Source organism: Crocuta crocuta, unplaced genomic scaffold (assembly GCF_008692635.1).
Source record: "Crocuta crocuta isolate KB4526 unplaced genomic scaffold, BGI_CrCroc_1.0 scaffold6, whole genome shotgun sequence".
Lineage (NCBI taxonomy): Eukaryota > Metazoa > Chordata > Mammalia > Carnivora > Hyaenidae > Crocuta > Crocuta crocuta.
In genome coordinates, this window is record NW_027531917.1 from 11027000 (window position 1) to 11051789 (window position 24790).

Below are 24790 nucleotides of genomic sequence, written 5' to 3' on the forward strand. Positions count from 1 at the left end.
ATTTCTTCCTTACCATCTTTGAAGCTGATATTTAAACTCTTCGCAAGATTCACTTAATCCATCAGTTTGCTCAAACTGCCGTTTGGATAGAACTCAGGAACTATTTTAAGTTACCTCACAATTCAATTTAAAGAGAGGGAAATTGGAATTAATACTTACAAAAGAGATACAAAAGTAATAACATTAAAAAAAACTGGACCCATTCACATAGTATTTACATGATTCCACTAGAAAGCACTGGGTGGTCTGTTAATATTGAAAGTTACCACTAAAATAGTGAATATAGTGCAAATCTTTATAAATCTTCAAAGAAAACTTGATCTTGGGGATGTTTTGTCACCAGCAGAGATATCCATTACATTGACCTCAGAACATGAAAATTATAAGTAGATTTTTCTCTAAGTCATAGAAAATTCTTTAACAGTTAACTCATGGGCAGTAATAGACCCAATGTAATAAGTTACAGAGACAATGATATGTAGCACATTCATGTAAATTCAGAATTCATATAGTGGCTAAAAGACCTGAAATTCCTTAGAGAATGTCAGAAATTCATTTGCTGTTTCACAAATCTAATTCTGGGTCTTATGTTTGGATCTTTGGATTACCATAGTTATAAAATACTCAGAATACTCCATGCCAAAAGTCTCTCTGTTGTCTCTGAAGTGCCTGGTATATATGTTCATATATATATATATATATACATACATATATATATATATACACATATATATATGGTATATATGGTATATATCATTTGGTTATAAAGATGAAATAAAGTCATCAATAGATAGCACTTGATGCTCTGTGTGATTAACAATCAGTACTCAATGGAAAACAGCCATTATTATTTCAAGGAGTATAGTATCATAGTTAAGGTTGCCAGACTAAGCAAATAAAAATAAGGGATTCCTAGCTAAACCTGAGTTTCAGATAAACTACAGGTAACTTTTAGTATAATTCTGCCCTCTACAATATTGGGAATGTACAATTAAAAATTGTTCATGATTGAAATTTTATCTGGCAACCTTAATCATAGGGCTGATGATATAAACATTTAGTAGTTTTATTTAAACAGCTTTATTTGAATATCTAAATGAAACTGGACTAAAATTTTTGGAAGTGGCTGCATATTGGTATTAATTTTGCTACATTGACTAACCTTCAATCTAATAGTATTCATATTTGAAAGTTACCAGAGATTATTCATTTATTCAACAAACAGCATAGAACTAGTCTAGGTGTCTGTGTTTGTTGGTACAATGATGAGGCATGCAAACAAGAAGAAATGCCAATACAGAGTGATACAGATCTAAATTACAAATTAATACAAGACCACAAATCAGCATAGTAGAGATACTGAGTGAAGGCTTCACATACCCTGGGCTGCTGGACTTTGAGAAACATCGAGCAAATAATGTACAGATTTTGTTCTATGCATGATATGGGTCTACACTGCTGAAGCCCAAACAGGTAGATGATGTAATAATCATACAAATAAATGTAAAGTTATAATTGTGGAAAGTATGTTGAGGGAGGTAGGTAAATGGTACTAGAAAAGCATATGTTAAGAAATTTGAACCTCCTTAGAGAAGTCAGGGAAGGCTTCTCTGAAAAAGTAATAACAGAGTTGAGATCTGAAGGGTAGGAAGGATTTAACTAGAAAAGAGAGATAAAAGAATAACATTCTAGGCAGAGAGAATAGCAAGCACAAAGATCCCACAGTGGAAGGGAGCATGATGTTCAGTGGAACAAAGAGAACCAGTACAACCAGAATGCTAGAGAGGGAAGAGAAGTGGCTGAAAAGGTAGGGAAGGCCAATCCATCTAGTTCTAAAGATTTCAGTATCCTAACTGCCAGTGAAATAATTTTAAGTAGGGTAGAGAGAAGGGAAGATAAATATGTGCTTTTTTAAAGGCCATTCTTGCTGTTTTGTGGAGCATGGCTTGGAGGACCTAATGGTAACTGGAATCAGTAGAAAGTTTTTCCTACAATAATGGAATTTAAGATGTCCTGGCGAATTTTGAATGATGAGAAAAAATAGTGCACAAAGGGGATAGAAATATCTGCTGTAAATCCTGAAACGGGGGTATACCTGCATGATTGGAAGAGAGGTTCATTCAGTACAGTATCAGAAGATGTTTTTAATGATAAAAGTGACAGAGGAGGGAGCCAACAAAAAGTACCTTGTAAATAAGAGGTGAGATGGTCAGATAAGCCCTACAATTAGTGAGTAGTTACTAGGGGGTTTTAGACAAAACATAATATTAGAAGGGTTTTATTGTGTTTTCTTAAGGTTTATATAGTATCATGAATACATCATCTAGATTAAGAGATTATAAATTCAAAGCTGTGAGACTAGGGACAGCTGGGTGGCTCAGTCAGTTGAACGTCCAACTTCAGCTCAGGTCATGATCTCTCGGTCTGTGGGTTTGAGCCCTGCATCAGGTTCTGTGCTGACAGCTCAGAGCCTGGAGCCTGTTTTAAATTCTGTGTCTCCCTTGCTTTCTGCCCCTCCCCTGCTCATGCTATGTCTCTCTCTGTCTCAAAATGAAATAAACTATTAAAAAAAAAAAAAGCTGTGAGACTAGTTGAAAATCTACTATAGCACATTAGTATGAAGATGTAAAGTTGTGATGTAAAGGTGTGTTTTTGGAGAGAATGGCAGCAGAAAGACAACCCAGTGAAAATAATGATGAAGAAGTAAAGAAGAAGTTGGAAATGAAAGACAGTCCTATATCAGGCTCAAGGGAGTGAAGAAAGAAATTCAAGGAAATGGATTTCAAATGTTACATGAAGTTAAGCAAGGTAGAAAGAAGCAGTTTCCGAAGTTTATCAGTTTGTTCTAGCTTATGCTGAGGTAACAAACTCAAATCTATTTCATACAACAGCAAATGTTAATTTCTCACTCAGGTTACAGGTATGCTGTGAGTTGACTGTGACTCTGCTTCATGTGTCTTCTCTCTAGATCTCTGCTGAAGGGGCAGCCCTATTGACTACAAATGCAAACAAGGGAATTTGGGAAGGATGATAGAAATATTCTCTATATTAACTGTGATGGTGGTTACACAGCTTGTATACGTTTCTCAAACATATCCCTAAAAAGAAAAATTGCATGTAAATAAGTCATGCCTTAATAAATTATAACTTCATACTCAAATTACTTAATATGCATACTTAAAAACTAATAGATACCTAAAAATATGTAACCAAATTAATAGAGAGATTAGGCATATTAAGTATTCATTTATATATAGTCTTTGGGGGGCAATAATTCATAAATTTAGATACAACTTCTGATAATTACAACTACATATTTAATTTTACAAATAACAAATTTAAGTTTGATTTTTATTTTGAGGAAATAGTCCTCAGAATATAATGCCTGTCTTGGAGTTTATGTTTTACATCAATAAATAATTATAAAATGCTTTTGAGTCACGCTCATTCCCTAAGAAACACTGCATAATCTAAATAAGGAATGTACATTTTAATGGGCATAATATTTTAATTTGCCAGTTGCACAAAACTGTGTTCTGGCAATTATAAATTATGTAAACATGTGCAAATTCAACTGACATGCATTATTCAAGAATGAATAATTATCCAGAAAGATGAGTGTAGAAAAAAGAATGAAATATAAGCTCTCTTCTTTTTATCTCTTTCTGTCTTTCTCTCTCTCTCTCTCTCTCTCCAAGATAGCATAGTAAGTACAGAAAAAGAAGGAAAAGATTACTTTGTTGTTTCCACTAATGATCCAGTAAATAGTAAAAAATAGGCTATAATAGCATGAGGGAAAATAATTTAAATTATTTCTGTGTAAAATATTCTTGTGTGATTAAAGTAATTCAGCTGAAGAACTGGTAAATTAAGAGAAATATCCATATTAATTTTTAAGTAAATATTTTAAAACAAAACAAAGCCAAATCACATTGCTTGCTTATGGGTATTTTCTGGGAGGGTGATGAGAAATTAAATTTATCAAGGACTAATATGCGTTAGACCCTTCTGCTCTGAGGTATTAGACATTCTCATATGGCCTGATCTACTCAAGTTCTTTTTACATAAAGAGCTTATTGCTAATCACTTTTCTTAATCTCTCCTCGTGAACCCAAGATAGCAGAATAGAACTTCAGCTCTGTCCTCTTGATTGCTAAAGACTATAGACAGTCAGAGGGGATACATTTTATGCTCTGGCTTCCCTATCTTGTGTCTGTTATCCAGTGTAAAGATTTTGGCGGGAAGAGTTTGTTCTGTTTGAAAAGGGAATCTAAATTAGATTTTTTATTGGTGCAACATCATGACACTTTCTGTCTATTCAACATTCCTTAGGTAGCTTTAGTAAGAAACATTGCCAGTCACTTCTCACCTAATAGTGTGTACCTTACAAAGCACTATAGCCTTTTATTTCTCACTTCCTAAATCACAAACCCTTTGAGGACCAAAGGAATTGATTTAAAAAAAAATAGAGTCATTAAAAATATACTTTTATCCAAGTATTCATCCATCTTCTCAGAAAAGTTGGTAGCAAATAAAGATAAACTTTTACAAAAAGTGAGTAATGATATATATGCCTCTAGTCCTGTTTGGTATATTCCATTCTGCTCTCAAATACAGACACATTTCTTCTCATTAGTAAGTGATTGATAATCCATCAGCATACAGATATCCTGGGAATTTGTGGGCAATCAACGTAGTGGAACAACCGAATAATGTTACTTGGGAAGACGGGAGTGATGTGTGCCTCATTGGTCTCAGTCACAAGTTGGCAGCAGGCAAGGGAGGTATTTCCATCATGTAATGACAACAGATGGGTAAAGATGGGTTTCTTGCCTAGTTCAGCTCCTGAGTATTAGAATAGCCTTCCTCTAAAGTCTTTGTCCCTACCTCCTTCCTCCTTGCCCCAAGAATTTCTGAAAGCAGTGTCCATTTAGGGCACTGTGCTTAGAAGCATTTTACTGTTCATTTCTGCACTCCTTTGAATTGTCTTCCCAACTTCCCAGTATTCCCAAGAATTTTCACCCACACTTTCACTCCCTCATAAATAAATGCACAAATTGTTTTTTTTTTTTCTCCTTGTTCTCTCCTAAGAGGACTATCAGACTCTTGGAGAAGAGCACAATCATCTGTTAGAAAAGAGCCTAGATCCACTAGAATTAAAAACAATATTTAGCTTTCCTTAAGGACTGAGAGGACTTTGCCTTAACGAACTCAAAATTTGTGCCTGGTGTAATTCCCCCAACCAAGAAAGGGAGATGCACCATTTTGTCCTGGGAAATAGGACCTCCAAAGGAGAAATTGAATGGCTCCTGTTAATGTAATTCAATGTTTTGAATTTTCATATAAAAAAACACAAATTAAAGTTTTCTATATTGTTACAAATTAAAGAAGATTTAATTCACTGTATTTCCTTTTAAATTATTTTATTCTGCTCTTTTCCTTTATTCCTCTTCTTTTCCCTTCCTGTTGCATATTTACATAAAGTACGTTCATAAAATAGTTCAGAAAAAATTATTAAGATCCCAAGTCAAAAGGGAAAAATAAAATTAAAGAAAAGCATTTACTGATTTCCTCATTCCCCCCAAAAGATGAAAGAGTAGAATTTTTCCAAGCCACTACAAAATGTCCAAATGCTCACACTGGTATGGAGGCAGCAAGCTACAACTGAAAGGACATTAAATTAGAAATATTATACTATTTTTATGGCTTGCTCAAGTTTCTCAGTTTCTTTAGTCCTTAGCTCCTTTATCTGAAAATGAAATAACTATACTAGATTTTATGGTAGTAACAATCTATGAAAGTACACCATCCCCAGCTTTTTCTTACTCTTAAGCATTATAACAATCTGATGATATATATAAATCACTCCTATTTATTGACTTCAGACAAGAAAAATGTCATGCTAATGAGAGCCACACCTGTTCCCTTTACCTAGCCAACTACACACATGCTTACATTTGGACAGAATTCTTTCTTTTTTTTTTTTTTTTGAGAGAGAGAAAGAGGGAAGGAGTCTGCGTGTGCACACAAATGCACAAGCATGCGTGGATGGGGGAGGGGCACAGGGAGAGAGAGAATCTTAGGCAGGTTCCATGTCCAGTTCAGCTGGGAGCCAGATCCCACAACTCTAGGATCATGACCTGTGCCAAAATCAAGAGTGGGACACTTAACCAACCAACTGAGCCATCCAAGTGCCCCAGACAGAATTCTTTAATGTCAGGAAATCCCATCCTAGATACTTTATAGTAATAATGAAATAAGCAATCACACACACACTAGATATTTCACAGTAATAATGAAATAACCAATTACACATGGACACACACACACACACACACACAGATTAACTTCCCTGCATTTTATGCATACGATACAGTGTTCACCATTGCCCTGCTTTCTTCTACCTTACCAAGATTACCTTCTTATTCTTTTTTTTTTTTTACAAATAGTTTATTGTCAAATTAGTTTCCACATAACACTCAGTGCTCATCCCCACAAGTGTCCTCCTCCATGCCCATCCCCCCTCCCCCCCACATCCATCAGTCCTCAGTTTTTGTCAGCATTCAAGAGTCTCTCATGGTTTGCCTCTCTCCCTTTCCCCCACCATTTCCGCCCTTCTTCTCCCCCTTGTTCCTCCGTCAAGTTCCTCCTAATCCTCCTATACGTGCAAACATATGATATTTGTCCTTCTCTGCCTGACTTATTTCGCTCAGCATAACACCCTCAAGGTCCATCCATGTTGCTACACATGGCCAGATTTCATTGTTTCTCATTGCCATGTAGTATTCCATGGTATAGATGAACCACATCTTCTTGATCCATTCATCTGTTGATGGACATTTAGGCTCTTTCCATGTTTTAGCTATTGTGGAGAGTGCTGCTATGAACTCCTTCTTATTAATTCTTAAAATTGTGTGGATGATTATAGATTTGCAAGATTTTAGTATTACAGTGGTATGTGAATTTTAAAGGAGAACAAAGATGGAACTTTAATCTTGAAATGTCAACTATCAGCTATGAGTAAGGAGATTTCAGAAGCATCCCTCTATGCTACCTCTGAAGTCATTCAGTGACAGTTCTGCTGGCAGAAATGTCAATGTATTAAATGCACAAGGCAAGAGTAGAACAGGGTCCAAAGGCAGCATGCACAAGTACAGGGGAAATATCACTGAAAGAATATACTTTTACAAAAGATAGAGGAAAAATTGATCTGTCAAGATGTTTATTATGTTATTTGCTAAAAACAGGAAAATAAAAAAAAATACACCAAGAACTTACAATAACTACAGAAAAATAGTTTCTCATTAGCTATTCAGGTAAGTAATTCAGTCCTTAAAGATGATGGTTATAAAAACCAAAGAATAACATGAGTAAATGTTTATATGTTTAAAAAGCAGTTTTCATTCTTTTTTAAAAAATATAATTTATTGTCAAATTGGCTTACATGCAACACCCAGTACTCATCCCAACAAGTGCCCTCCTCAATGCCCATCACCCATTTTCCCTCTCCCCCACCCATAAAAAGTAGTTTTCAAAATGTAGTGTATACTGTCTAATAAAACCCTCTCTAGAATGTGTGGAAGGAATATTTATCTGTATCATTTTGTATACCCCTATGTCCCTGGTATCTTAAAGTGTGTCTGACACATAGTAAGTGCTCAATAAATATTGTGTAAATTTATTGATTAATAATTTAAAGTAAACACTGAAAAAATATACATATTAATTGATAATGATTGCATGTTGTGGTGTTGAATTATCGGTACATTTCCCCTAATTTTCTGAACTTTTCCCTCCCTTCTCCCACCTTACTGTCCACATATATATCCTGTTGATATGTAGCAATACATAATTTCAATCTCCTTCTCCCCCAGTACATGCTAATTTATGTTTATAGCTGGACAAAAGAGATAATTCTGTAAAGGGGAAGATTAGAAATAAACAGATTGCATTTTTTGAAAAACAAAAATCAAGACATAGTGTGTATGTATGTGTTGCTACAGTTTTGTCTACATCCAGGGATAGCGACATAACACAGAAATGACTTCTCTCTGTTTCAGTCATGAGCTAGTTTTTCCATTGTACATTTATTCCACAGCTAATAAAACAGAGCAATTCTACTTGTTTTTAATGTTCTGCCAGTGAACATACTGCTAAGAACAATAAGTATGAAATAAATTCTCATGTTTTTTCAGATAGAATTAGTCTTTTACCATGAAATTTGGCCAAGTCAGGCAAATTAAACCTAGACAACAAAGCTTCAATTAGACATGCTACAGCACAGACTTACATGTAGAGTCTCTGAGTAGATTATAGTTCCAGAAATCAACAGATACTATAACAATATGCATTAGTCTCTGCTTTTACTCCGGTTTTAGTAGTATGTGAGGTCTGGGACAGAACTGCACTGTATTCAAACTCAAAATTGAAGTCTGGTACACAGTTCAATGCATATAAATTGCAGATGTTTCTTTTCTGTTCCAGACTTATTTATCCATCTATTCATTCAATTCACTTCTTCAAGAAATGCATATTTAAGTCCTACCACTTATTAGTTGAGTTACTTATTAGTTGATTTAACTATTAGTTAATAGAAAATCTTAAATGAGTTGCTAAATGTTTTTGGCATCAGCTTTCTCATATATAAAGTGCAGATAATATTTGTAAATATCCTGGTAGTTGCTAGGATTGAATTTACACATGCAATGTTTGAAACGCCCTGGCATATGATAAGACCTCAGTAAAATTAGCTCCTTTTTCTGTGTCCCAAGCACTGTGCTAGAAATTGAAGGTATGGTGGTGTGGCTGGGTGGCTCAGTTGGTTAAGAATTGGACTTCAGCTCAGGTCATGATCTCACAGTTTGTGGGTTCAAACCCTGTGTTGGGCTCTGTACTGACAGCTCAGAACCTGGAACCTGTTTCAGATTCTGTGTCTCCTTCTCTTTCCACCCCTGCCTTACTTGTCCTCTTTCTCTCTCTCTCAAAACTAAATAAATATTTAACAAATTTAAAAAAAAGAAATTGAAGGTATGGTGATGAAAAATTAAGCTTTGTTCTGGTTCATGACAGTTTATAATCTGGTGTGCATAATTACTACAAGACAATTCTATATGGACATCTAATGTTTCTGCATTTCTTGTGAGTAGAAGCACTGACAGACTTTTGTTCTGATTATATTTTCAAATATGTTTATGTAGAGAACAACCTTAGAAGACAGAGATATCTCTCCTTCCAGAGCAGAGAGCAGGTTTGTTTGTTGTCTATTATAATAGCAATAAAAAATAATGTCTATCTCTGGGACAAAGTATGGGCAAGCTTGCTTACAACCAATTGTGAAAGACTGACAGTTTCTAAATTTGGGATTCCTTTTCTCTAATGTAACCCATTGCATGCACATATGTCACCTGGACCTCATAATTCTTTTTTGTAGGAACTGAGATTCAGGCAAATGTTGATATTTTGGCTGCAGCTATTGCTGTGAATAATAAACTGTCCTTTGTTTCTGATCCGGGAGTCTTTTGCCTTCTGTTAGCATCCAAGCTGACTTGTTAACGTGCAAGTCAGATAAAATCTCAAATTCTTTACAATCATTAGGTGAATGATCAGAAATGTAAAGCATATCTGCATAAACACAAAAATGTACATATACACATACAAACATGTTCTGTTCATGTATATAGAAAAAATGAGAATGGCTAGATATTATAGGAGCATTATAGAGTAGGATGTGGTGGTGGCAATATTCTATTATAAACTGACAGTGAAAACCTTAGACTGGGAAACAAACAAGAGAATCACCTAATCAAAACTACTAGCTGATACTGACAGGTCATTGCTGATCTTGCTTAGCATTTTTTTCTCCAGTGCATGATAGAATAATGGGGGCATAGTATTCACTCACTGAATATATAGCTTAATAAATGTGTAAGTAATTTATGAATAGATTTGTTAAAAAATGTATATTCCTTACTGATGGGCAATTTCCATAAGAGGGTAGGTACTTCTGCTTGGGAAATTCAGTCTTTGCTCAACTCCTTTCTTTGGAAGTTTTTCCTTACTGTATTAATCAAGCTAGAAGAGAATATGTTGTGAGAAAGTAAAAACCACGAAATATTAGGGAATGGCAGTACATAATAAAAAGCTTATTTCTTTCTCACATCATCATTCAATATACATCAGGAAGCTTGCCTTCCTAGTGGCTTTCTCTTTTAAGTGATATGTCAGGAATTAGAGCTCTTATATACTGTTGCTCTATGCAGGAGTAAAATAAAAATGGCAGAATTATCTCTGTTGTACTTAATTTGAACTAAAATTTGATTTTTTTTAAACTTAATTCATTGATTTTAAGTCTTCCCTTAGAGTAAAACCCAACAACAACAAGTATTTACTTTTTTCAACATGATGTTAGACATTCAAATATTTATTTCCCCTTAGTCTTTATTTTTCCTAGGCTATATAATCATAATTCCTATAATCAGGTCACGTGAAATTATTCTCAAGTACCTCACCACTTGGATTATTTTCTTATAGGCATCCCTTGGATTGTCAGTACATTTCAAGAGAACCACTAAGAACTGAGTATAGTACCTCAGATGTTGCCAGACAAACATAGATGAAGTGAGCCTATTTTTCCATGATTTAAATTCTACAGAGTCCAACATCTCTAGCCTTATATATTGTCTTGTGAGAATTATAGGACACCAGGAAGGACAATATTTTTAAGTATTAACTGATGCTCGTCATACTTCATTCCATTTTAGCCTGTCACCTCTCCCCCATTTAGGTCACTAGACTTTACACAGGCATTGCCTCAAGGGGAAGTGGCAACTATGGAAAACCAGACAGCAAATTCCTGGCTTTTAAGCTTTAAACAAACAAACAAAAAAAGCCACATAAGAATACTTGAAGATCAAGTTTTTCCTGTCTTTGAAGAGATAATAATTCTCTGGGCTAGAACAAATAGGGAAGAATTGCAGAGGAAGCTAGAGAGTTGGACACTGGGGAAGGCATAAGAGAGCAGTTTTCTGTTCCTGGTCCTCTTCCCTTCCACCATCACCTTTGAAGTTGGTCCTGAAAAGGGAGAAGGAGCAATAAAAGTCAGTCATAAGTGAAATTTGAAAGGATACAATACCTGCATCTCTGCCCTTTGTCTGCCATGCTGAGAGGCAGCAGCCCCCCAGGAATGTTACCAAAGTATGAGAAATGAGAAGAGGTGGCTTTGTGGGGAGTCGGGACTAAGAACTGAAGCAACCATGGCCTCCCTTCCACTCCTGGCCCTTCAATTAGCCAAATACCATTTCAGGAGAAGAGGAAAATCTGAAATGTTCAGTTTAACCTGAAATCATGAGTGTACCCAGAAAAAGTTGAGAAAATCCGTCAGTGACTGAGTTTACTTGTACTTGACTAAGATTGCCTTTTCTGCCTTTAGGGGTACTGAATGCTCCATGCTGTAAAAGGGAGTAAGTTATATCTTAGAAAAATACTGTCAACTTTTTAGCATTTGCAAGGACACAGCTTAAAAATATTCTGCCAACTATGGTTGGTTTGCTTGTGAATGGAAAAGGTGTTGGATTTGGATTTAGAAGATCTAAGTGTAAATTACTACCTCTATATATTTGGCCTCATTTATAGTTTCTCTCTTAGCAATGATTTCATCAGGAATAACACGTATTCTGACTTTCTCAAAGCAGAATGAGATATTAAGTTAGCTAAATTCCTGCAAAATGGTTTTGTAATATTTAAATTGCCAAAAATATATCACTATTATTCTATTTCTACCAGCTGGTTGTGGTCTTAAAATTATGCTAGGTTAAATGTAAGTGATTTGATAATTACATTTGGATATTCTGTGTAGGGAGACACTCTAGTTTGGTGCTGTTCAAATTTTAATGTGCATAGGAATCACCTGGAAGATCTTTTCAAAATGCAAATTCAGATTCAGCAGATTTGGCCCAGGACCTGAGATTTTCTACTTCTAACAAGCTTGTAGATAATACTCGTGCTGGACTATAGACCACCCTCAGAGGAACAGAGCTGTAGTTAACAACTAGTTTTTGTACATTTCCTGAGCTTGAAGTAACAATTAAAATTCAATATTGCACCTCACATTGCTTCAATAGCTCCCACATTTCTTTATCTCTCCCATCTGTTCATATCAAGTTTCTCATATTCTCAACGTATCTGAAATTGATGATGTCATGACCTGATTATCAAATGCTCTGAAATTACTTTTAGGGTTTTTAAAAAATATTTGTTATTATCCATAAAGAACATGGTGTGCTTCCAGGGAAAGTATAAACAAACAGTTCGGTCCTTGAAAATTTATGAGATTTAATCCCACAAAGTTGGCAGCAGACATACCATTATTTCAGTTATTCACTTTTTTTTTTAATATTTTTATTTATTTCTAGGATAGAGAGAGACAGCGTGAACAGGGGAGGGTCAGAGAGAGGGAGATACAGACTCTGAAACAGGCTCCAGGCTCTGAGCTGGCAGTCAGCACAGAGCCCGACGCGGGGCTCGAACCCACAAACCGCGAGATCATGACCTAAGCGAAAGTCGGATGCTTAACCGACTAAGCCACCCAGGCGCCCCTCAGTTATTCACTTTCAAGAAACGAACAAAATTTATATTTGGATATTATAAGTGAAACAAGTATTAAGGCAATAGAGATACTGTTTTATTTTGTTTGCTTTTACTGTCTCTGTCTTTTTGAGATTCCAGGAAGGTGGTGTATGTAGTCGAACAGGTTGTTGTCACTCATGCTCTGTCCCTCTGGTGAGCATCACTGCCATCAGAGGTACAGAACATCACGGCAGACATTAGAAATGATGTTATTCATTCAACTGCTAAGCAAGAGTTGTAGCAAGAGACTGTGGCTTTCTAGGATAGAATGGGGAGAAACATCTGGAATTGCCAAATTTACACATCAACTTCTTTCAACATCCCTTTTCAGATATGGTAAGATCCCTTTTCAGACTGGTTAAGAGCTGGACTGTGGAAACAGATTACCTAAGTGAATAATATTGAGTAAATCACTTAACCACTTGATGCCTTGATTTCCTTTCTGTATAATGGAGATAATTATTGTATTTGTTTCATGAAGTTTTTATGGGGATTAAATGAGTTAATACATGTAAAGTGCCAGGCACATAGCTGATACTATATAAAGGTTAACTATTATTGGTGTTATTATTATCACTATCACCATTATTACTATACTGTATTTCCTTATTCTGATCAAATTTCTGTTACTGGTTAGATAACTTTAGTCAGTCTCTCTCTACCTATCCTACCAGAATGGACTTGATTTTCTTAATCTTTTTGGACATTAACATATGAAGGATGAATGGCTATAATTTATTGTCATGGAAGATGATATGAATCGCCTAAAATCACAATGGATTTTATACTTTGCAATTATGCTACAATTGTACTATATTAAAGAAAGTACTCATTAAAATCCTTAGAAAATAAAAGAAGAGGTATTTTCAAAAGTATTGAAAATATTCATCACATCTAAAATTTTATCATTATTCTATAGACAATATGAGAAGAGACGTGTTTGAAGACAATTTACTCATCAATGAAAATGAGGCTAAGAAATAATTAGGGTATATTTTCTGGGTATACTTCACATAAAATATTCTTAGAATGTGTATTCTTCCTATTTGGTGTTGAAAGAGACCAAAACAAGAACATTATAGATTAACAATTCCACAACATTCACAGATCACAGACTGAGTGGTTCAATTCAAATTAGCTTCAGCAGGTTTACACTGTACTTACTTTTGGTACTTACTGTGTGAGTCACCAAAGAAATATCTAACTCTGCCTTTCCCCCATGGAATTTATTGTTTTATCTTTTCAGAAGGGAGGCAATTACAATAATTGAAATGATCAAGGCGAAATAAAGAGCAACAATAATAATAATTGCATACAATCAAGTCATAAAATATAAGGTGCAGGCACTACAAATTATAATGGTATAAAAGAAATCACTTTTAAAATGTTAAGATATGCTTCCTAGAAGAGATGCCACCTATAATGGACCTTGGAAGTAAGTGGGATTTTGAATATATTCCAGGCTTCTAAAACTACAGGGGTAATAATGTTAAGACATCCTCTTCAGTAATCTATTTATATTTGTATAATAAGAATGAAATAAGCAGTTGGGATGCAAATAAATTACTTTCAGGATTTGAAGATACATGCATACCTCATTTTTGGATCAAACACAGTGCATGAAAATTTGGTAAAACCAAACAAACAACAGACAATGGAGTAATTTTTTGTTTGTTTCATAAAAGTTATTGGCCTTCAATGTGGTCCAAAAAGATTTCCTTAAATGCAAAAACACTTTTTTGTTTATTAAATATAAATTACTTACAAAAATTGTGATTTACTCTCAATGTTCCAGGTTGACACCTCTTGTACAAAGTGACAGCACAGTCCTTAATACCATTTTGTGCCTGGTGATCATAGGAAATTATGTGGCATAGTTTTTCTTCTTGCTTTCTTTCTTCAGAATGACAGCAACGTGGGCCTTGGCTTCATTAATCCTAAAATATTTAAATCAAATTATAAAACTAATGTATTAAAAATGAGAAATAAATTCAAACCACATTTTTATGGCTGCTGTGATTTATTAGACCAATTGGTCTTTGTCTGTGGCTAGTTAGCCCAGTGGGTTAGAACAGAGTGTTAATGATGCCAAGATCAGGAGTTTAATCCTTCCTGGCCTACTTAGCTTTGTTCCATTCCATGGATAGAACTGTATACCCACACCCAGGCCAGGCTTCATGTGATTGTATTCCACTTGTCAGAGGCTGACAAAGACAATGTAGTTAAATTAGCCCAGATCTACCATTACTACCAGGAAAACTAGCAAAGAAACAGACAAGGAACTCAAGGCACATAATGAACTAATGGTCTGTCATTATCTTCCATGAGGACAAATGATTCTATCTCATGGTTAAGTATATACTCTTTGCTGATATTTAATACAGGCTAAGGAGTGTCTTGACATCTCTTCATCTCATCTCATTGTTTCCAAATTAGAGTTCTCTACTATTAAATCTTTATAAAATATACTAGATCAGGAGTATTATGAAATCCTACAATTGCAGCCATAATTAATTATTGAAAAAAAAACTCTACAGAGAGAGCAATTGGACTGTTCTGGGAATACATTCTAGGTGGTAAATAGAGGTACTAAGAGAGGGTCATGGCAGACTTCCCACGTGTCTCTGCTGGACCAACAGGAGATATTTAAAATATCACTATTTATTAAGCAAACTGAACTATGAGCATTAGAAATAGCCTCATTATGAATTGTAAACAGGTGAAACTTTATCCTCAGAGTCTTTAAGTGAGGTCTTCAACTTGTAACTAGCACTGTGTGCTCTAACCTAAAAACATTATAAGAGGAGTAAATATGTCACAGAAGGGACCACTTTACTAGATGTTGAAAACCATTAGGGAAAAAAAAAGTGCCACCTTGAATCAGAGTACAAAAAAAATTAATTATTATTATATAATAATAATTATATAATAATATATAATATATAATTATAATAATATATAATATAATATATAAATATAATATATTATAATATATAATATATAATACAATAATAATATAATAATTATATAATAATAATTTATTAAGAACTAATAAATTCTTGAATGGGGACTACTGGGTGGCTCAGTCGGTTAAGTGTCCAGCTTTGGCTCAGGTCATGATCTCACGGTTTGTGGGTTCTAGCCCCACGTCAGACTCTGTGTTGACAGCTGGCTCAGAGCCTGGAGACTGTTTTGGATTCTGTGTCTCCCTTTCTCTCTGACCCTCCCCTGCTCATGCTGTCTCTCCCTCTCTCAGAAATAAATAAAACATTAAAAAATTTTTAAAAAAAGAAATTCTTGCATGGATGTTTTTTAAAATACTTGACAGAGAGAACATGCTGTTCTGAGCTTACCCATTAAATCTTACCAGGCTGAAAGTGAATAAAATAAAGCAAAACATAACAGGCATGTGCCATGCATAACCTCACGTGTTTCACACCCTTGATTGTCCTTGAATTCACGGGACTGGATGGATGCTTTCTTTGTGTGGTTTTTAGGTCAGAACTCTTAAAAAGACCTGCAAATTATGTGGGCTTTTAAATGTTTACTTATTTATTTATTTATTTTTTTGGTGGGGGGGGGAGAGCAGAGAGAAAGGGAGAGAGAGAATCGCAAGCAGTATCCCTGCTGTCAGTGTGGAGCCCCACATGGGGCTTTATCTCATCAAATGAACCCATGAGACCATGACCTGAGCCCAAATCAAGAGTCTCACTGCTTAACTGATTGAGCACCCTATGTGGTTTCTTTTTTTTTTTTTAATTTTAATTGTTCTATGATAAATCTTGTTCTTGATTTTTGTCTGTTCTACAACTTGCCAAGTAGGTCTGTGACAGGGAAATACATTAACATTTTGAAGTTCAGCATGGGTCAGGTGGTGCCTCATGAGATTTATATACATTATTTATTTATCCTCATAGAAGTCCTGTGAATCTGATTATCTTTACTAGTTACAAGAAAACTGAAGATTTTTCTGAAGGCAATATTTGTGCTCTTTTAATTCTTCATGTGAATTTCTGAGAGCCCAATGGTGACCCTGCATTTGGTTGTCACCCCACAGCCTGCCCAGCTCTGCCCTCCTTGTAAGGAGGTCTATTACCAGGGACTTCCCTAATTACCCTCTCGTAGGCAGCTTGCTGTCCTGGCCACCTGCCTACTCTGGCCACTCTTCTTTATTCCATTTAAAGTCCTTGTTTCCTGAAACCAAGGCCATGTTCCTGATAATATCAAATGCTATTCAATTTTTAATAGATTATGAAGGAACCAGAAAGAAGAAAAATTAACCAGAAAAGTACTTTTGAGATAAAAGCTCTCAATTCTACCCAAAGAGAAAAAATTTGAAGTTGTTCCTGTAATCCCTTGCAATTATTTTTTTCTGTTGACCTTGGGAATTTTCAGGAGCTCCTTATCCAATTCTTTCCAAACAAGTTCTTAAAGCTAGAAACCCAGGCTTAGCAGAAATTTTAATTAAATTGACCCATTAGACAAATAATTGATCTCTGAAGTTATCTCTTGAGGCTTGTCAATTCTTTGGTGACTCTTCTTACCTCCTACACACATATATTTGAAGTTAGATACATATGCAGACTGTTTAATTAGACCTAGTGCCTATTTATTATTAAGTGACATGGTTCTTTGGAAATGTTTTGGAATCAAACACAGTGGTCAAATCCTGGTTCAGTCACTCATGAGCTAGGTGATATTTAAAGTATTTAATTTTTATGATCTTCAGTTCTTCCATATCTGAAATGGTGATAGCAACTACTGCACAGGATTATTGTAAGAATTAAATGAAGGAGATGAAAGCAATTTTAGCACAAATGCCTGGTCTGTTGCAGGTCCTCATAAAATGTGAGTTCCCTTTATCACCATTTTCTCCATGAAAGTATGAAAATCATGAATACCTGATCTATATAAACCCCCTCCATTTTTTGTTATCCTCTTACAAAAGCACATGCTTTAAATCATCTAACTACTCTATAACCTACATTTCAAGTGGTGAAAATCTACTTTGAAACTAAGCCTATCCCTACAACTGTGACTTTGTTGAACCCCAATGGAAATGATCCCTTAATAAAGCATAAAATCATTACTTCATTCAATAAATATTCAATGAATGCTTATAAGGTACCATAACAGTGAGTAAAACATATATGTTTTATGCTTATATGAATCGTTATGGAGAGACAAGGGGAAAAAAGGCTGAGAAAAACCCTGTATTTCAAAAGGAGTAGGGATGTTGAGAAGGCAGTTATTGGAGACAGTAGTGGAGATGGGATGGGGTGTACTCTAGATTGGGAAGTGTCTTTGAGAAAGCACGTTTAATCTAAGAACTAGATGGCGACTAGCCAAGTGTGGGGGGAAAATAATCCAAGTAAATAATGCATGCAAACAACACTAAATAAAGGAGAGAGTTCATTGACTGAAGCAAGTGGATGTGTGGCATGTGATACTGCAAAGTCTCACAGTGGGCAGGAGGAAATGGTTAGGAGATTGTGGAGGTAAGTTGGCAGAGGAAGAGAGACAGAAGAAACAAGAGACAGAGACAGAGACAGAGAGAGACACACAGAGTGAGGGAGGGAGATGGAAAGATAATTTATAATAAAGAAACACTATTTAAGAGTGTAAGAGTAAGATTGGTTGTGTGAATCTTTCCTTCCTTGAGTTGGTCTAAATTCCCACATGCTTCTCTCCCATTATGTGTATATCTTGCCAATTTGAATATGATTTTAGCATTTAAAAATTAGCATAATTCTTAAAATACGTGATTCCTTAAACATTGACCATACTTCATCTGGTGTTCAATCCAAGAAAAGGTAGTATTTTCAATGCTAAAGGGTAAATTGTCTGTGTTGAACTTATTAAGACTCAATACATATGTACCTAGTTTATTGTGGGGTATTGAAGAATTTTCAATAATAATTTGAACTGAATATGGTTTAATTTGCTTTATTTATTAATCCTTAATGTCAAAATTAATGATGCATCAATTAGAATGAAGTTTAAAAATGAACTCTGAGCTTGCTAACATGATCATTATTGGTGACTTTAATAAATTTTAGTGGGGTGATGGGACAGAAATCTGATTGTAAGTGAGATAGGGAATGGAAAGGCAGAATGTGGAGAAAGTGAATTTGAGGATTTTGAGAATGGATTTTGAAGATAGGAGGCAATAGTTGCAAGAGAGCATGGATAAACATGCTAGAGAAATAAATAAAGTTGCTGAGCATTGAGGAAAGCCCGTTTAAGGCAGATGATCCTAAAGGACAACTGAATAAAGTGGCTTATTGCTTAACATGTGAGATTTGACCTTCTGTGTTTACAACTATTCTATTGGTTTTACTGGCACCACCCAGAGACCCAGGCAAACAGAGCCCCTCCCTGGCCTCTAGAGTTTTAGAGCACTCCTCACTGGCCCTCTTCCTATTGTGCCTCTCTGTAGGGCAGAGGGGACATGCTCACCCAAAACCTTTCCTTCTAGTATCCCTTTCTCCATTAAACTATTGTATTAGTTTCCTCTTGTTGCTGTAACAAATTGCCACAAACTCAGTGACTTAAAACTTTGCAAACTGATTGTTTCACTTACAGTTATGGAGGTCAGAAGTCCAAAATGATATTGACAAGGCTGCGTTCCTTCTGGTGACTCTAAGGCACTCCACTTGTTTGCCTTTTTCAGCTTCTAGAGGCTGGCCTGTGTTCCTTGGCTCACTTTCATCATCACAGTTATCAGTGGTCTGTAGAGTCTTTATCACTTCAGATTAATGTGACACTGACTCTTCTGTATCCTGATTCCTTCTTAAAAGGACCCTTATTATTATGCTGGACCCACACAGATAACCCAGGATAATTTTCCTGTCTTAAAATCTACTCATTAAGAAACTTAATTCCATCAGCAATCTTAGCTCCCTTTTGTTATGTGAGATAGGCATATTCATAAGTTCTGCGGATTAGAGTACATCTATGGGGGTTGGACAGGCATTATTCTGCTAGAACAACCATGCTTCTTTTTTTTTTTTTTTTTACAAATAGTTTATTGTCAAATTGGTTTCCATATAACACCCAGTGCTCATCCCCACAAGTGCCCTCCTCCATGCCCATCTCCCCCTCCCTCCCACATCCATCAGTCCTCAGTTTGTTTCTCAACATTCAAGAGTCTCTCATGGTTTGCCTCTCTCCCTTTCCCCCACCATTTCCCCCACTGCTTCTCCCCCTTGTTCCTCAGTTAAGTTCCTCCTAATCCTCCTATACGTGCAATCATATGGTATTTGTCTTTCTCTGCCTGACTTATTTCGCTCAGCATAACACCCTCAAGGTCCATCCATGTTGCTACACATGGCCAGATTTCATTTTTTCTCATTGCAATAGCACTGCTAGGAATTTACCCAAGGGATACAGGAGTGCTGATGCATAGGAGCACATGTACCCCAGTGTTCATAGCAGCACTCTCAACAATAGCCAAAACATGGAAAGAGCCTAAGTGTCCATCAACAGACGAATGGATCAAGAAGATGTGGTTTATCTATATGATAGAACAACCATGCTTCTTAAGACCTGGTAAATCCCTGTGCAGATGACCCAAACCCCCTTCCTCAAAGCCATGATTCCTAGAATGGGCTGCATTATCAGGGGGCTCAGCTTAGGCCAGACGCTGGTCAAGGATCTGCTATTTGGCAAATTGGTGGGGGGCGGGGAGGAGGTTAGATACACAGGTTGAGAAATCCACATGTGTGAACAGAAGGTTCCATGTTTTCTTACACTGGCACCCCAATTAAAGACAAGCCCGGCTGTCATCACTCGGGGGGGGGGGGAACCAAAACAACAAAGCAAAAACAAAAAACCCCCGATCTTATTCCAAGGGATTTTGGGAAACCCACTTCATGTTACCCCTCTAAATAAGACTGGTTTGGGAAGTTCACTGCACAAAATTCCAGCTGTAAAATTGGGAACATTCTAGGAAATTTGGTGAGTGGAACCAAAAATATAATGACTGTAAACCTCTGATTCAGAAGATTTGGGACCATTGAAGGCAATTTTGGTATTCTATTGGAATTCAGTGGCTGGGTAGAAAAGAATAAGAGGATAAACACCAAAGGCTAGGATCTGGTTCTACATGGAACTGAACCAGAAGGAAGGTGGGACAGTTTCAGAGAAGGAAGAGAAAAGATAAAAGGGTAAAATTCTAAGAACTTTACCTCAAAAGTACAAATAATCAAGTTTCATCTCATTATTATTTAATTCCAAACAATTGTGACACCTCCACATAATTAACACGACAATGAGTACACCAGTGATCAGATCACATTCTCTGATCTGCATGACTCACAAGTGTTACATGCAATTGGCCTACATTTTTTCCCCACCTCTTTTCTGAAACATCAGGATGACCAAAGGATGATCTAATCTAAAACCTCTTCTTTTGTATATGTATATGCTGAAATGGATATCTATGAATATGCATGCATGTATACTTATGTGTATATGCATAGAGACTGTATGCATGCATGTAAATATACATATATGGTTGTTTGTATATCCTTACCATGGGGGGTTATAGAGAACTGAGCCCAAAGTCAAGAAATTTGGGATTTTGGTTTTAGTGTGCCTCCAGTTTCATAGGTGACATTAATCAGATGATGTGTTTGCTTATTGTTGAAAGATATTGTAGACTAGATGATCTTTTTTGATTCTTTTTCACCCTAAAACTCTAAACAGATACCTGGGAAGTCAGAGCTCCAACTTAGTTTTCCTTAACAGGAATTGTTTCTTCTAGATTCTAATGCTGGATACAATTTATCTTTAGTATTTCATTTTTTTTTCCCCATCAGTACAATGTAGAAATGAAGGAAGGTATCAAAACAAAGATACTGCAAGGGTGCCTGAGTGGCTCAATCAGTTGAACATAAAACTCTTGATTTTGGCTCAGGGATTGTGGGGTTGAGCCCTGCATTTGGCTCCATGCTGAGCTTGGAGCCTGATTGGGATTCTCTCTCTCTCCCTTTGCCCCTCTCCCCCACTTGCATGCTGTCTCTAAAACAAACAAACAAACAAATGAACAAACCAAAGATACTACATTAAAGAAAGATTTTGCCAAATACATCCAGACTTTTGAGTCTGTGACTTACTGGTATCCAGAAACTACATCTATGTCATATAATAAATATTTGCAACATAGTAGAGGCCATATGGGAAATGGGAAAAAAGGAAAATGCAGAAATTGGGTGTATGGACATTTTGGATTTAGTTCTGGATTTATTTTCTAAGTCAAAAAGTATATACAGAACATCTTCTGAATGTTAAATATACAAGATATAAGTGCTCTCTGCAAATCTAGTAGAGGAGATATATTGAACATGTAATTAAAGCAATAATAATAAGCTACAGATACATTAAGATATTTGAAGACACAGTTGGAAGGTACAGGGCTTCAAACAGGGGACTGGCTGTAGAGGAAAGGGGGCCCTTGAAAACTAGCTTTGTGGTCTAATTCATCACTTTACACTCTAGGTCCAGAGTTTCTCATATCACAAGGAACTTCTCACTCTAACATACAGTAGAGATCCTGATACAGAATCTAAAACCATGTTCCATGTTCTGACCCGCACTGATTTCATGTGCTTGGATCCCCCATCAGTTTTTAAGTTCCTTGAAGAGTTTTTTTCCTCCTTTTTAGAATCCTTTATTCAATAAATGTTTATTAAGCTGGGCATTATATGATTGAGATTACAGATAAAAAATAATCACAGTCTCTGCTCTCATGTGGCCATGGTCATATTGGGAAAAAAAGCAAATGGGAAATTTCAAATCAAGTAGTTGGTATGGTGAGAGCAGTGTTCATAGGTGCTGGAGTTGCCAAAGTAGAGACATTAAAGCATCAAAGCTGGTCTTCAGTGGATGTTTTGGAAGATGGTTCCCTAAAGAACAAAAAAGAGGTAGAAAGTGAAGAAGGTAGAGTGTCTTGGTGCAGACATTCTGGTAATATATAAAAAGGCAAGGTCAGAGGAGAAAACAAGCTCTTTCCTGGAAAGGGAGGTCTAAGCTCAGGTGGTGGTTACAGCAGATGGTGACACAGGCAGCGACCAGAATTTGAAGGTTAAAGAGTTGAGACTACAGACTGTGGGGAACTGTTATAAAATATTTTTGAAAGAGGGACAAAACATTATTACTCTGTTGGATCTGCAGTGACTGCAACAGAAAACAGTAAGAGGAAAAATTGGGTGAAGAATGGATCAGAAAAGGGTTCAAGTTGGGGCCTAGAAATCAGGTAGAAGCCTCCTGCAGGAGTCTGGGTGAAAGATGCTGGGTGAACTAAGGGTTATAGCTGCAGTGATAAAAAGATGAAGGCACAGAGTCAGTAGAAGTGTAAAAGTTGGATCAAGGAACTCAAGACCAGATACAGGAACTGTAACAAGAAGAAAGATATGTCTGATGATTCCCAGATTTCTAGCTCAGCAACTGGCAGGTGAGAGTTTCAGTACCTGAGCTGGAAATTAAAAGAGAAGGATCAGGCTGGGTCTGTGGGAAAATATTAGTGCTATTATGACTGAGGTTCCTATGGAACATCTATGTGGAACCATCTAGACAGAAGCTAAATAGATGAACCTGGAACACAGGAAAGGTTGACCAGAGGATGTCAATTTTTAAAAAGACAGTGGTAAACATTTCAAATAAGTTTGCATATGTCTTATTGATAGGAATACTTCATGACAAAAAGTACAAAATACAAGTCGTGAAAGCCCCTAATAAATATATTTTTAATATTCAGTAGATGAAAGAATGAATGAGTGAATAGGAGTTGTTATTAGTAGCAAAGAGTTCCTGTCCAATTATTATAGTTTATGTATTTGGGTGTGTAAGTGTGTATATATGTGTGAATATATAGGTACTGATGTATGTATGTGTAGTTATGTATATGCACATACACATTCATATCAAGATTAGCAATAAATTAATACTGTCCATCTGTATTAGTCAGCTAGGGCTGCCATAACAAAAAGGACTGGTTGCCTTAAGCATTAGAATTTACTTTCTCACAGTTTTGAAATCTGAAAGTCCAATATCAAGCTGTCCTCAAGGTGAGTTTCTGGTGAGACCTCTCTTCCTGGCTTGTAGATGGCACCTTCTCACTGGTTTTTGCAAGGCCTTTCCTCTGTGCCAGTGCAGAGAGCAATCTGTACTGTCACTCTTATGAGTATACCAGTCCTAGATTAGGACCTCATTTAATCTTAATTACCTCCTGATAGGCCCTGTCTCCAAACATAGTCACATTGAGGGTTAGACTTCAACATTTGAATTTGGGGGTGGAGGTGGGGACACAATTCAGTCCATAACAACATGTATGTTTGACGTACACATAGACTTTTTCTCAGGGAAAGGGTGGTCTCTGTGAAAACAAAGAAACTTCTGTGTCATAAAAGAGGATACTTATATTTATGGGGAGAGATAGACTTGGTAAAAGTCAGAGCTTGCTTATTTGCAAATAATCTGTAAATAATTACAGTTGTTTTCCACTTTATCTAATTATATCAAAATACAATCATATTCCTACAAACAGATTCTTTTTTCTTTTTCATTTTGGAGAGGATTATAAGGTACTTGCCAGTAGATAAACCTGTCATAGCTGAATGGGTTTAATTGGTTGTTGTTGCCTATTGCTCAATGGAAACCAGGCAGGAAAACCCAGAAAAGGTTGACGTCCCACAAGAATGTCATACCATGAAGGTGTAAACTTAAAGCGGAGATCTCTTGCAGAAAAATGTGTTGCATTCTTGTCATGTGTGTACTTGCAATAAAGTTAACTTTCATTTACTGTTATATTTAACTTAGGGGCTAATGCCAGTTTATTTTGCGCCAGTTCTGTTTTACCTCTTTGCACACTTGGCCTTCGTTTAGCCCTGGCCTCCGCATTGGTGCTCCCCCCGAATGCTTCCTGGGGGCTGGGAAGACCCTGCCCTGACAGCCAGGTGTCAGAGACAGGGTGGGAAGCCCGAGCTCTGAGGGCGCGCGGCCTCTCGCGCACCGTTCCCCTCCCACCTTCACCCCGCTGCTGGGAGGCGGAGAGGGCTTCAAACTTAGCTCCAATCCGCAGCCGGCCCTCCCCGGGGTCCCCTGTTGGGCCACCCGCCCGCCGCGGACCCATTTGGAAGAACTTTGCAGAGCTCGGCGCGAGAGC

General features: G+C 36.5%; 1 protein-coding gene across 5 annotated transcripts in view; it reads left to right on the forward strand.

Moving 5' to 3' along the window:
• The window catches only part of VGLL3 (vestigial like family member 3), a 149830-nt gene that overhangs the window by 76674 nt on the left and 48366 nt on the right, over positions 1 to 24790 (forward strand). The gene's annotated exons all lie outside the window — the stretch shown is intronic.